The 15,691-nt window shown below is 36.5% G+C and overlaps 1 pseudogene; it reads right to left on the bottom strand.

The window, feature by feature from the left end:
• Window positions 1–14,476: 14,476 nt before the first annotated feature.
• LOC103954187 lies at window positions 14,477–15,357 on the bottom strand (annotated as a pseudogene).
• Between the last annotated feature and the right edge of the window lie 334 nt (window positions 15,358–15,691).

The raw sequence follows: 15,691 nt of genomic DNA, 5'->3' as shown, positions 1-15,691 counted from the left end.
TCTCGTCGATCGTTGGGTCATCTCCTCTTGCAACTCTGTTAGTGTTACTCCACTTTTGTGCTCAGCAATTTGGAATTTGTAGCTCTTTTGGTTTTTCCATCATAAAAATTGATTCTTTAATTCTTTTTTGCAGAGCTTAAGATTGTACAACCCATAAGTAATAGATGGACCAGATTGATCCATGGATGGAGGAAACCCTGAAAGAAACTCCTGTCAGTAGCCTGGAGAAGTTACCCGAAAAGAAAGGCTTCAAATTTGGGTTATCTTGTAAATCTGTGTGTGATGGTGCTTCATTTCTGGTAGATAATCTAGAGAGGAGTCGTGGTAGTCCCTCTTAGACCGCCTGGATCCCACGAGTGAATAGAAAGTTGGATCTACATTGGGTCTCACCTAAATCGCCCCCATCTATCCTCCTGAGTAGAAGTTTGGTTTCAAACCCTGGTTCGATCATGAAAAGTACGCCATGCTAATATTTCTTGGATGATCCACATATCAGGGCCAAGCGTTGATGAGCACATTGAACTATCCATGTGGCTTAGAGCCCTCACAGCCTAGGCACACTCAATGAATCATTAGGATTCGTTTTCAATAGAATTTTATGCATTCACAAGTTCTGTCATTCCCACCACTTCTCGATTAATGATTAGGACTAAATTTTACAGCGGCGCCTCTAATTAAATTTATTCTTAAGTCAACCTTCTCAGTCCTTATTGGCTTAGGGCTCTTGATTTTTGGTGTATTCATGGATTTGTGTAATTATGGATCAATCAGTATTGATGCTTTATTACATTCCCTTTATATGAGATGACTCATAGACCTTACATATTGGAATTATATATCATTAATATTCTTTTTCTATCTTTCTCTCACCCTTCCATTTATCTGTATACTTTAATATTGCTTTACAACCCTCAACTCTCATTTCTAGGTTCATTGATATTGAATCGATCGAACACGCCTGTAAAACCTATTCAACTTTTGGAAGGCCCTACGTTACATCACCGAATCTAGATTTTTCATATAGAAATGTAATGAATTTATCTATTACTATATCTCTAGAGTCAATAACTTTATACGAGGAACTACTGAACTCAATCACTTGCTGCCGTTACTCTTCAGTTTTATGTTAAGGTCTATCCTATAAGGGTACTCAAATTGGATCAGTGATCGATCGCTAGGTTTCATCGTGAACCTAATTGGTTACTTCCAAATATGTAAATCAATAGTTCAAACTGCACTCAAAGGTAAGGCATTTCCCATTTTTATAGGAACTTCTGTACCAGAAACAATGGTATCTTCAATTATAGCCTTTCTGGGATGTAAATATATCCATCCGATGCATCCATAATGGTTATTTTGTACCCCCCCCCTTTTTGTATTATTTTTCATACTGTACCTTCTACTTTAGCATTATAAACATTCGTTGTAAAGTAACATTCTATATTCACAACGTGTCTCAAACAAGAGAAATAAACAAACATAAAACTATTCATATATATATGTGTGTGTGTGTGTGTGTGTGTGTGTGTGTGTGTGAATTTGCACTAATATGTTCTCTATGGTAATTGGGTTCATGAATTAAACAAGTGGGCTATGCAAAATTATGCTCAATTTTCATATGCGACAATTCTACCAATATCTCTTCTTTAGTTGGGGGAAGAATCCGCATGAATCAGATTTTTTTAGGAACATATCGAGAGTGACATGGTTGATTATGTTTTGCCTTTTCCTTGGAGAAAGACGATCAAACAATTCCCAATCATGATCTTTGCGGATCGGATCATCCATTTAACATACAAAAAGAAACTCCAAATATTTGATATCTTTCTCTTTGAATGAGATCTCAATTCCAACAATGGTTTCATTAGATATCTTACAACTGGAAGCCTTCTTTTTACTTGCTTTTGAAGGACATTTAAACATTTATTTTCAAACTTATAATGGCAAAACAAGTAGTTCGTTCATTGATGAGCATAGTGAACTATCCATGTGGCTAAGAGACCTCACAGCCCAGGCACAATGACACAAATATCAAGGGTGCGCTCTACTACTAAGCTAATAGCCCGCCTTACAGGCCTCTCGTTGGGGGCTCATTATGCCAAAAGTGAGAAGAACCCCATCCTTATCTTTCATTTTTTACGCCCCCATGTCGCCACACAAAATGGGAGCAAATTTGAAAAAGGATCTTAGAGTGTCTAGGGTTAGGCCAGGAGGGTCTTTTAACGCCTTCTTTTTTCTACTCGAGCTCCATCGTGTACTATTTACATGACAACACTCTCAAAAATGAGGGTTCCAGTGGAACAAAACAAATGATGCCGAGCCAAGAGCACTTTCATTCCTATATAATATAAAAAAGTGATGGATGTAAGAATCCATAGCTGATCATGTCCTTCAAGTTGCTCATTACTTTCTGCCACATCATTCTAAACAAAGTTTTACCTATAACATTTCTTCTGTGTACTGGTTGTTCATCAACTCAAGTATAAATATTTATTATCTATAAAATAGATTACTAGAATTTTTATACATGTAGGCGTAGAATTAAACAGAATTTATTGATCATTACATATAATTCAATTAAGATATTGTATGAAAGTATGGTTTATTCTATTCTCTTTTGATTTGAGAATTGAAGGATTTTTGATTGGGTGAGTTCAAATCAAAGAAAGTTTTTTGGTCTATCTTATTTTCTTTTTATTCATTTTTCTTTTCTATGAATAATAACATATTTATAATAATAAAATAATAAAAAACTCAATTTATTAATAACTCAATCAAAATAAATAAAATACAATTATCCTCAAGAACAAAATGTACAACAACCCTTCCTATCTGATAGAAAAGGATCCTATGATCTTGAACCAATCTTACTTGGGATTGCAAATCCCAAGTTTGTCTATGAAGCAGCAGATCTAATTATATTAGTGTCTATAATTGATTTCTTCCGTGTAATACTAATCGATAGAAACTAGTTCAAATCTGGTTCCTGGCACATGAGTAATTTGTATGAGTATATATTCTAAAAATTAATTGATATGGGTCGACATACATATTCATTAATAGTATAAATCATGGTATCCAACTAAATGTCGGAGATATACCCCTTATATATATCATATGTATATAAAGTATACAAAAGAATTCCATTTTGTTTCCTCTTGTTTTTTTATTTGTCCATACTGTGTCTCCTTTTGTTCAAAAAAAACGTTAATACTTTATACATATTCGAAAGGCTAAATTAGTTAGTTGAAAGAGAAAAAGTATAGTCTAGAGGAGTTGAGGGATGGGAATAGCCAAAGTTCATTTCAGATACAGTACAAATAGAATATGATCCTCTTTCATTTCCTTCTATATTTTTTTCAGATTCTATTTCTTCATTTCCTCCTATGTTACTTTCTATAGCCCATCTAAGTGATGTGCGCGGTACATAGTTCATAATGCGGAACTCTCTAACTTTCGCCTATCAGTGTTAGTGTCGACCTAGCAGAGTGCTTTTCGTCAGTTGGTGTTCTTTCTGATCTCTATGAATTTCATTGCTCCACCAGAAATTCCCTCTAACCCTACCATACTCCAGCTTGGTAGTTTCGACTGCCTGTCCGATGGATGTCAAGTGATTGATATTATCCCTCTAGGACCAAAACTTCTTGTTTCAGAGGGCGAATCTGTCAAATTTGATCAACCATTAACAAGTAATCCTAATGTGGGTGGATTTGGTCAGGGAGATATGGAAATAGTACTTCAAGATCCATTCCGTGTGTAATACTAATCGATATGGACCTCATTGGTAAGTGCAACAAGATCTCGTACATTGGAACCCATGGTTATGGACCCGAATCCATTAGTATGGAACATTTTCTTTTCCAAGTGAAATCCCCTAGTATATGAAAGATCTTGGGTGAGTTTTTCAATGCCTTGGACACTTCAATTCGGTTGTTGCAGTTGAGGGATTGAAGCCCAGTTTCTACAACATTTACCCCCAAATCGAGTGTTTAACGGATAGGCATTTTCTTTGGTTTGGTTGCTGAGAAAATGAAATTAGGCTGTTATAGTTAACTCGAATTTTTGTATTAATTGGACGACAGTGATCCTGACATGGCAAATCCTCTTCTTGATGTTGCATGTTCCTCGGTTTGAATTGATTGAATGGCAGATGATTGAAAAATATAGTTGCATCACCACGAAAATGAGTTGTCCAGTGTGAGCATAATCCATGGAGGTAATCTCACTGTCAAAGAATATTTATGAATGACTCTCCCAGCGCTGAAATTGAAAACCTGAAAATGAGCTGTTCAGTGTGACTCTCCCGATTAATTCAGAGCGATGCTTTTTAGTGTAGTTTGATGACTTTAATCACTGAATCCTCTTGCAGATACATGGGTGGTTACATTCGCTGGGGTTGATCATGAGATTAGTGAAGAGGCTGAAGTGGAAATGGAGGAAGAGGATCTTTTTCTAATATTGTCAGTTTCTGCCATTTTAGTTTATTAGAAGCAGCTCTACAGTAGTTTGCTGCGTAGTTTGTGTTTAAGTATAGTCAGAATGTTAAATGTTCCATCTCTAGTAGTTAGTTCCATTTAATTTATAAACATGTCCTGCAAAGCATTCAGATTCACTTTCATGTACGCATGATTTATTTTGGCTTCTTTATATGTTTTCACATTTCTCATTATTTCATCATAGATGGATTCGTAGTGGTTTACCGTAATGGATTGTTTAGTGCCTCTGCAGGTTTGGACTTTAAGGAATTTGTACAAGGATACCAGTAGTGGTTTGATTGTGGTTGATGTAAAAAAACGTTCTCGGATGTGCATAAGCGCGTGTACAAATATTAGGTTCATAGAAGGCTTCCATTGCACGTTAATAGTAGTGGTTTGATTGTGGTTTTTCTTTTCTGCAGGTTTTTCTTCTCTTAACATATCAAATAAATCAATTGATAGGTTAGGCTTTCTTATGGTGCTTATCTCCTCTGTCTTCGTCAATTTTGGTGCTTATGTTGGTTTTGTATATATTTCATGTGTTCATATCCTTTATGTGCAGCGCATTGAAGATATTTAAAGCTAAAAAAGGAATAAAGGGTCGAAAAAAAATATCAATTGGAAAGTAGTAAAGGTAAGGAACATTGTGTTTTTGTTTTGACACGTTTCCTTTGTTGTGATTTGTTGCAGTTCAAAGAAAATCTACATACACTCAACAGAAAATTGATACATTAAGAATAGAGTGGGCTAAGCATGTTGATGACTTCATCCCAATAAATATTCAATGACGCTACAAATGGTTTCAATGCTATAATACATGACGCTATGTAGATGTCATGTTTAGTATATCATGACACTCATTCCTTTGTTTGTGACATATATTCCGTGTCTCAAATTAAAATAGATGACACGCTTTTTTAATTCAATGACGCTTGTTAGATGTCATTAGAAGCTATACATGACACTGTGCGTATGTCATGTTTAGTATATCATGACGCTCATTCATCTGTTTATGACACTTATTCCGCGTCTTAAATGATAATAGATGACACAAGTTCTTAATTCAATGACGCTTGTTAGGCATCCTTAGAAGTAATACATGACACTCTTTCAACGTCATAGAAAATATCTTTAATGACACCCACAAAGATGACGCTAAACCCTTGCATCATTAAACTTTTAACATGACCCATAAACTGCGTTATGTATGTAAAAATTTGTAGTTGTGACATCTCGCTACAACAGTAGCTTCCGGGATATTCAATCACCAACGGTAAAGATTCGTTTAGAGTATTTGTTGGGTGATTGAGGAATTAATGGTCACAACCACAAAATTCAATGTCCGAGCGATTCTCCTAGACGGTCTGTTTGCTTAAAAAAATGAAGTGCAATAGGGTAAACATGTTCCCATGGTTGACTGGAATGCCTTCCAACACAAAGAGGTGACTGTGGAATCGTGGTCAAAGTAGAAGTCGGTCGAAACAACAGAAAATCTGAAAAATTCAAGAATGAGAAATTTTACTAAGTGGTCCAAAATGTAGTCCCTCTGGACCAACAAAAAGTGGGATGACTTGTCGAGTCAGTCGATAATCACTGAAACATCATCATAATCTCCACATATACAAGATACCTTGTACCGGGTGGTGATATTTCCCAATCTCCATTTCGGATACAGGAAGTGATTATAACCACTTGAGTGATTTCTTGATGATTTCTAAGTAATGTCATATCAATGCACGTGAATTTCGACTGAAATGGGATAGGATAGGCTAAAAGTGATCAAGCGTATATGTGTCGTTTACTATGGATCATCAGTAATTACGTTTGCACAAACTGTGCAATACACGATGATGCAAACGTAGGAATTGATTTGATTTTTCCATCATCGCTGTCAGAAATTTAGTTCCTTTCAAATGAAGATGTATTTGAGAAGTTTGTGAGGTTGATAAAGATTTTGACACATTTCTCCAAGGAGAAGTGTCATCGGATTTTCAAGTAAAAAAGGTAATCATTGACTCTAGGTCAGGAGTTAGGTAGTTCACTTCATGTGTTCCAACAGTTAGGAGACATAAGCGATACATGTCTCACTACATCAGCACGCATCCAAAACATTCAATGAAACATCACTGTAAAGCTCAAAATTATCAATGTCATCAGAAAGTTTAAGAATAATGCTCAAGTCACACAACACTTCAGTTGTCAAAAACTTTATTCACATTCAACGTCTTATACAAAACTAACTTTCCTCAGTCAACTCATGAGTAAAAACGATATGGCTAAACAATCATTAACAAACTGCCAATAGCAATTGTCAAAACAAATGATATTTCATATTTCACAACACTTTGTGAGGATTTCAATTTTCTTTAGCTACAACCTTTTGGGAAAATAAAAAGAATATCCTTGGCTAAGATCACGTCTCCCAGGAAAGTACCTGATCTAAACAAAGTTAACATTTGAAAGAACTTGGTATGATGGTGATTGCCGATGTTTAGAAAATTTGATCTCGTTGTTGGAGTAGATGAGAAAGTAGTCAGCAAGACTACTATGAATTTGTAAGGCTATGGAAAAAAACTCGGTTCTAAAAGATGGTCTAAGAGACCATCAATTCGAAGTATAGGTTAATGGTTTTAATCATCACCCGATGGAGTTGCTAAATCTAGGTACGATCCTAAGGTTTAGTCTTTCGCCTTCACGGTTAGGTTTCAGGTTTCCTAGATAAAGGGTTAGGTTGGATAAATCCTTAATCGGTCTGCTTTTGTAACTAAGTTTTCTCAATGATATAGGAGTCGTTCAATAAGATGTAAGAGAATAAGTGTTGTATTAGAAAGTAGGTCAATGGTGTACTTTACTCCCCATATTGGTAGTATCCCAGGTAAATTTTGAGAAGTGAAGCTAGAGATATGCGTCCTCAAAATGTATAATACTAATTCCTTTCTCTACGACATGCACCAAAAGGTCTTCACAGCTTTCTCGATACTCAATTCACTCTTACAGCAGAAATTGAACTCGTGCTTCAATTCTAATGTTCGTCTGTAGAAGTGACCTCAGGGATAAATGGTCGAGAATGTTCTAACCAGTATTGCCAAGGAATCAAAACTATTTACGATTTCTTATCTCGGACAGGTTGGTAATGATGACTGGATAGCCCTGCTTCCGGGCCATAAGCTTGTCTCCAATCTAAATCTTTCCTCGGCAAGGAAATTTTTCACTTAAAGTCTAAAGGCGCTCACAAAACGATCTTCTAGAATGTCGATTAATCGTCTAAATTACTTAAAATTTAGGAAAAGCTAACACGTTTTTCGTGCACGATGGCAATATTCGCAAATTATGTTCAAGAATTAAAAATGGTTACATCACGTGTGATGAAAGCAATACTGCCCAAATTTATGCTCTGATACCAAATTAACACACCCCAACCTGGAATGTCCATCTGGACTCCAAATCGAGTTGTGTTGGTCGACACCAGGAGGGTGATGAAGCCATAAAGAGTAATGATGTGGAAAATGTGAGTAAATTTAAACATATAAGTAACTAAACACAAGAGTGCACATATGAGCGGGATTGAACGCATTTCACACATGATGTTAGAGGATAAGTAAAGTACAGTAAAAGTAGGATAAAAATTTTATCACCAGAAATAGTCTTATATACTAAGTTTTTGCCTCGAATCCTCGTCGACACAAGAGCACTACCACTAAAACCTTGAAAGGCGAAAAGCAAGGGTAAGTGGGCTTGAAAATAAAGTTTGAAAAACCGTTTCGAAAACGTAATAACCTATTGTCGTAAAACAAGTATAGTTTCTAAATATAACATATTATGTATAGTTTGAAAATATTTACTGCAACCAGCAATATCTCAAGAATACAATACACATAACGTTTGGTATCACATAATCTCGCATAAACAAACATATCATATCGCGTGCTCATCGACATATGCTGACACACAAGTTCATGCAGAGATATTATGATATGAACAGGACTGGGTGTAACAATGAATTACGCTCTAGTACTATAATCACGTGAAGACCAACACTATGAGCATCACATACAAGTCCAAATTGCCTATAGCAATCTAGGACACGACTGGCACCTACAATGAATCCAAAGTGAGCATGCAGTGCGATGTGAACATACATGTGAAGCCTAGCTCTGGCCGAGGCGAGTAGAAACACCAATGTAGCATGCATGATGAGCAGTAATATAAATATGATCATAATACAGAAATTTCTTCATTCATAACAATAAAATAATAATATTCGTGACCGTAAATATATTTATGGCATCACATCAAAATATGCATAAACATGCATCCTGTAGAATTCATGAGAATTTCATAAATTTCGTCAATATGCTAATTCTTAAAGCATTGGTCTAATCAAGATATATTGTAGAAATTTCTTTATTAAGCATATATGGAAATCATGTCATCGAGTTGAGCCCGCCTCGCAGGCATCGAAGATCCTTGCGATGCGTTTCACCTAGAAACAAAACCATTCACATAAATATATAACGTACTAATGTAAATACGTATTTTCGTACAAAGTACGGTTAATAAATGAACTATTTTACAACGATCTAGTTTGAATAATGGAGAGCGGATTTGACATGTTGAGAACTCTAAGAATGAACCTCGGGTTCCTGCACGCACCATCGCACCAGCTGCCATGCACCGCCATAATGTGTCTGTATAACCAGCCAAGCACCACACTCGCCGACCACCCTCTCATGTCCACAGCGTGCCCACGCAGCTGTGAGTACAATTTTACTCACCTTCCTTTCGAGCTTCTAGATTTTTGCAGGTTTTTCTCTAACTTCCAGAGCTCATTCGGAGCTCGACACTTAACCAAAATTGATGATTCAAAACCTAAATGAAGTTAGAAATGTGGAGAATAGATCTATACCTATTTAAGGTTGTGACATGGTCGCAATTGGCCAGAAAAATGGCCTGAAGATGGCATTGACTGGCCACAGTTCATTTCCAAAAATCTAGGGAAATCCTTCCCTAGATGCTTTTTGCATTAGATCACTTCCAAATCTCATATTTAAGGTTAAAAATATCACTAGAGGTTCAAACTAAGAAGAATTTGAGGTTGGGGGTCCTAAGGATTACCTTGATTATGCACTGTAGAATGTTGCCATGTAAAAGGGCGACGGTGTCACCCTACCTGCGTCTACACAATGAAGGAGATAAAGAGCTGAGGCAGAGGGTCAAGGGTGTGGCCTTGGATTCCTCAGTGTTATCACAGAGAGGAAGTGAAGATGACAACTTGTTATGGTTAGCCGCAGAGTATGGTGAGGATTGATGGTGTTGGGGTGGTAATCTGTAGTTGTAGAGAGAGAGACGAGGGTTAAGAGGGAATGGAGAGTCTGAGAGATGATAGAAAAAAATGAGGGCAAATGAGAAAGTGAGAAAGATAAGAGTTAATGAGAGAGGGATTCGAGAAAGTAGGAGAGAAAATGAGAGAAGACATAGGAGTTAGGGGAAGGAGTGGTGTAGGCCCCACTTGTCACACAGCACAAAGTCGCAAAAGACAATATAGAAAAATATCTCCCGTAAACGTGAATTTACCCAAACACCCTTCACACTCCAAAATTCGTAAAATCTTTGTCGTAACTCCGAATTCAGTTCTACTTGAGCTTATGCGTTCGTACCGTCAAGTACTTCAAGAATAAGGTAAAATAATAGCTCATACGCATCAAGAAATAATGGTCAACGAAAGTCAATAATCTCGCATCTAGGGGCATTCTCATCAAATTGCACATTTAAGTTAATAAAGCCGTAAAATTAGGGACAGGTTATTATTAATAGTGTGACACTGTTTTGAAAAAAATTAATATTGTGACATGTACGAGCATGTTTGGAAGTGCTTTTAAATAATTGGAAACGCTTATGTTCGAGTTTGGCAAAAAAAGTTAAAAGTGCTTCTAGGAGCACTTGCATTTTATTAAAAATTTCAGTGTTCTTTTTATAGTAGCACTTTTGCAAGAAGTGTTTATGACTTTAGAATTGATTTTAAAGAAGAAAGTAAATAATTTCCATGTATAAAAAAATGGTACAGAATGGGTAATTCTAGTATTATTGTTTTAAAAAATATCTAAAGCTAAAATGGGTCATTCTAGTTGGTGTGTGTCAAGCATATGTTCATGTGTATAGAAGAAGTTCGACAGTAAAGGATGGACATTGTTGCGCGAAGCAAAATGTGAATGGCAACAGTTATATCAATATATTTTTTTTTTTTGAACAAATGATATATTTATACTAAGAAAGAGAGAGATGAGCAAGCCTGAAGGAATAAATAATTCATCTAGTGGGTCTTTCACAAGGGAAAATACACCTATTGACCAAGTGGCGTGACTTTAAGAAAAGGGGCATTAATTGGTTCATAATAAAGAGAACGTTGCTTCAACATATGAACCGAATACAATGAATGTAGAAGAAGGTGAAACCCCTGAATAAAGAGTTACAACCATTCCACAAGAGTTACACCTACATGGTGGTAACCTTTGCCAGTCTATAAATAGGTTTGCAATCAACTATATTTCATTCATTCCAAACCCTATTCATTTGCCTGTGAGAGTCTAAGAGGGATCTATGTACTTGAGCGATTTCCAATTTAACTAAGACCATCGCTAGAGATAGAGCTGGCATTTTCTGAATCGAATACCGAAATCAAACCAAAAGCAAAATTCCGAAATCGAACTGAAGTATATTATTATTACTATTTGTAATTATACAATATAGTTGTGTATTTGGTTGAGATACTCTGAATCGTTAAACTTGTTGGAATTCTGGACATGTTATTGGGATAAATTTAATTCGAATAAGTAAATATGGAATAAAAAATAATAAGTAACATACAATATGTTATCCCAATTATATATCTCGTTGGTTGTAATCGATAAAGCAACAAAGAAATATATGACGAAGAAAATTACTTACATGATTCCTTAGCCATCCTTGTGCTCATCCTCGTGCTTGTGTTCTTCCTCTTCATGGTTGAACACATTAAGCTCTCCAAATGTTGAGCCTCTAGAAGTATCCACACTGAATCTGTTACACCAAAGATGGATGATAAAGTGAGAGAATTGACTGTGTTAGCAATATCTCTCTCTTAGAATAATTTGGTGCGGCACACTAGGTGTTTTTAGTTAGGATCTCTCTCTCTCTCTCTCTCTCTCTCTCTCTCTCTCTCTCGGGAAAAACTGATCGTAGGAACATATGAGAGAACACATAGGTGCTTATAATACACTAGCCGTATCCTTTGGTGGGCTTGATGCCAAGTAGTCATTACTCCTTGCGCCAAGTCCATTACTTAAGCACATTCGGCCTTGTGATTTGGGCTAAAACTCAAAACTTATTTTAATTAAAACCTTGTCCAATAAGCCCAAATAATCTATCCAAAATAACTAACAATTGATTATATCTGATCATCCATGCCGGTAGAGAAATTAATTGATAAATTAATGTAATTTCACAAGTCATGAGTGACACTGAGCAACATTTCATGCCTACTCGAATTAGATAAAAGTATAAGTAAACTAATCAAATACAACTCGGTTCTTCTATCATCCATATCCCGATCAAGATTTATGTGATATAGAATAATGTCAAATCACATGTAAATATATCACCATGATGCATCTCATGTTCAAGCAGTTCTTACAAACTTAGCTTGATCAACAAGTACTTGGGGCGAAGATTTCTAAAATGAATCTTCAAGTGGCTTCAAGGGATATTTTCATTTATTGAACAATTACCAAAAGATGATAGATTTTGTGTCGTGCATTTGTATATCTCCATACTCATACACATAAACCCAAGCAACACACTATCAGTCCTTGCGAAGTAGTGAGTGCTTTGTGGTGAAGTCAAAGTCCATATCTATAAGCACAAGATATCTAATGATGCCTTGTCTCCGAGTACTATTAGTATACTACAACTTGAAGCTTTGTAACATTTGACATGTGGTAAGCATCCATATGTTTAAGCTTTTCCAAACAGTTAGGAACATTAAGGACTAAGTGACTATGGAATGCAATTGCCCTGCTCTAACCTCGTTTAGGACATTACTCATGTTGGGGCCCAAAAATGTAATGAGCAAGCCTAAACAAGTCTCAAAGCCCAATTGTCATGCAAGCCTATATTTGAGTCCAAATACATGCAAAGGTGTGAGATTGAGGAAGAAATATATTTACAAACATGGCATGCTACAGTAACTAGACCGGATATTTATAAGTTAGGTCATGCCTATTTGTCACGTTAAAATAAGTCCAAGTCATATTCTCAAGGCTTGTCAAGTCAGTTGTGATATGGATGGTTACGAAAATTCATCGGGCCTGTGTGGAATCAAGGTTATAGAAGACTTTGGGTTACTTAGCGGCCCCAAGATCTTAGCCCATAACCTTTGAAGTCCACACTAGGCAGGTATTGAGAGAGAATTAGCCTAGTTTACATCTTTCCTTAGCAAGCTAACTAGTTCAGTTATGACTGAACTAGATTCCAGCTATAAGTTCACATGAAAGCCCATCAAACAAGCATTTAATGTTGACTTTCCCTTCCCAGCTTACGAAGAAGTTTAACGCTGCGAAAGCCATGATGTGTGCTACTAAAAGTAGCACTTGCAGAAAGCTAACCAGGGAAAGCTACACTTCTGGAAGAAGACATATGCTACAAGTTTAGAGTCTAGCATCCTTAAACGAAAATAAGAGTAACAGGAGAACTAGGGAGAAAGGAGAGGGAGAAACAAGTCCAAACTAGAGATTCCTTAGTAAGGAATCATCCAACTACAAATATGGAGAAAGGATCCCCTAATTCCCCAGTTTTCACACAGAGAACCAAAGAAACCCAGACACATCACCTTGCAACCTTAGTATTTTCCATGTCCTTCTTATGAGTATCTCAGCCATTGAAAGCCTTGCTACCACCCTAGAAAACCTAAATTATCCAACAGAAACTACCATACAATCACCCAAGATCTCTCTCTTTCATTGTTTGCCTAATCATGCTATCTTCAAGTCATTGATCCAACCAAAATATTTCCTAAGACGTGCTAATTCTTTGGAGATATTCTGGGACCTGGTACGAAATCGAACCAAGGGAGACAAGAGACGTTCTCAAAGCCTAAGTCCAACTTGACCAAAAAATCCCCCAACAACTCCTATAACTTAAATTATATGGACTCATTCATAGTGTATTATCTCTATAATATAAAGCTAAACTCATGAATGAAATAATCTTGTTCTATTATTAATTAATTAAATCAATTTATTACATAATATCCAATATTACAAAACTGACTTTTAGGGCACAACTCCAACAATCTTCCACTTACACTAAAACCAATTATCACAATGACACGCACCAAAACTATTGATGTGTCGGTCAACCTACTTTTGTGACATCACGTTAGTGATTGGTTTTGTTACGTTTTAGCAGCGTTAACTCTTTAAACTTGAACATTCTTTTTCTTCACAGATTCTCTAATCTTGTGACAATGCTTGTTGGTTTTTGTTTGGAATACTCATAAAACCTTAGTTCGTTGGCTTGACCTATTACTCCATTGTAATCACCTAATATTGACATTAGTGATTCCCATAGAGGTATTTTAGCATTTGAAAAGTGTAAAGTCAAACATATTTATTGAATTTGCTTATGAGGAGTCTAGTCACTGAGTCTTGTTTGACTAAAAAAATGTCGGATTTTAGGGGGGGAATTGAGTTTCAAGGGTTAAAGTCATATTTTTAGTAAAATAAATAAATTAATTACACAAGTAAAGCTTAATTAGAGTGATACTTAGGTGCGGGGGAGTGTTAGAATTTCTCTATCCCACATCAGCCAGAAGGCTTGGTAACAAGCTCTTTACATAGAATTACCCCTATTCTAACTAACACCGAGACCTTTTGCAATACAACCCCACACTTGACGGATTGAGCAGGTGCCCAAGTGGGATATTATCGGTATTATTGGAGTGGACCCATGGCTTGTCTACCTAAAATTTAACACAAGTGCTTACCAGGCTCCATGAGTCCAAATTATCTCATCAGGCTGTAGACTGTGATCCTGTCACAGAGCATGGGAGCAGTACCTTGCAACGACAAGTTTTCTGGGATTAGGACCGCAAGGTGTTCATCAACTACTAACTTGTTGGAGTATCCACCAAATGTTCTTGGTCCATCTATGTTAGGATTGTTGTACGTCCACACCATTTTGGGGCAGTAATTTTCCGAGTCCTGTGTGCAGTTGTCACATGAGCGACATGAACCCACCATGCACCCAACTCCAGCTATGTCTCCTACTTTGAACTTTGTGACATTGCACCCAACCTTTGTCACTTCGCCTACAATCTCATGCCTACAAAAAATTATGATGTAAATATTAATAACAAAAATAAAAAGTACTCAAAGTCAGCTAATTAATCGAGATAATATATTAGGTAACGAATGTAGGTGTTTACCCTGGGACGGTGGGATAAATAGTCATTCCAACTTCGTCCTTAGCAAAGTGAAGGTCCGAGTGGCAAATTCCACAAGATAGTATCTTGATGCTGATGTCATTATTATCAGCGCTTCTGCAATATAAAAAGAAACACACATGAAGAAAACTCGTTACTACTAATGAAAGTTGTATATCTTATGCATCAATAATGCTAGAGTTGGCAAATTTGTCATCAAATGATATGCCACTACACATCGTCATAAATGAACAGTAAAGATGAAAAACTATGATATTAGTTGGTGAACAAAATTTGATCACCAATGTATATAATTGAGTACCTCCTGGTGAAGTGGAACGGAGAGAGAACTCGTGTGGAATCTCTAGCAGCCCATCTATAGGCTTTCACTGCTTGCTCTTCTGCATCTGATATTTCTTGAGACATTATGTTTAAGATATTGTGTATCTCTGTATTTGAGAGCTAATGTCAAGGGAGATCGAGTGATCGAAAGTATTGAAATCACGAAGAGTTTGTCATTTAGCTGCGTTAGAGTTTTGTGGTGTCTTTGTTGGGGCTTTGCGAACGTATATATACTGTGTGGTTGGGTGACATGCAAGAAATGCAACAGTAAACGAAAATATATACATGCTTCCGAATTTGTGAGTCAGCAGTGACAGCTGATTCAGGTCGGCGGACATTTTTGATTTTATTCTCCTATTCAACCTTCCTCAAGCCAAAGAAGAAGGACCATAAGTTGACCAAGTCAATTGGACGACTC

Source organism: the organism of the source record quoted next, unplaced genomic scaffold, assembly GCF_019419815.1.
Source record: "Pyrus x bretschneideri cultivar Hongxiangsu unplaced genomic scaffold, Pyrus_bretschneideri_v1 Contig86, whole genome shotgun sequence".
Lineage (NCBI taxonomy): Eukaryota > Viridiplantae > Streptophyta > Magnoliopsida > Rosales > Rosaceae > Pyrus > Pyrus x bretschneideri.
The sequence above is the reverse complement of the archived record's forward strand: the minus strand, read 5'-3'. Positions and strand labels throughout refer to the sequence as shown.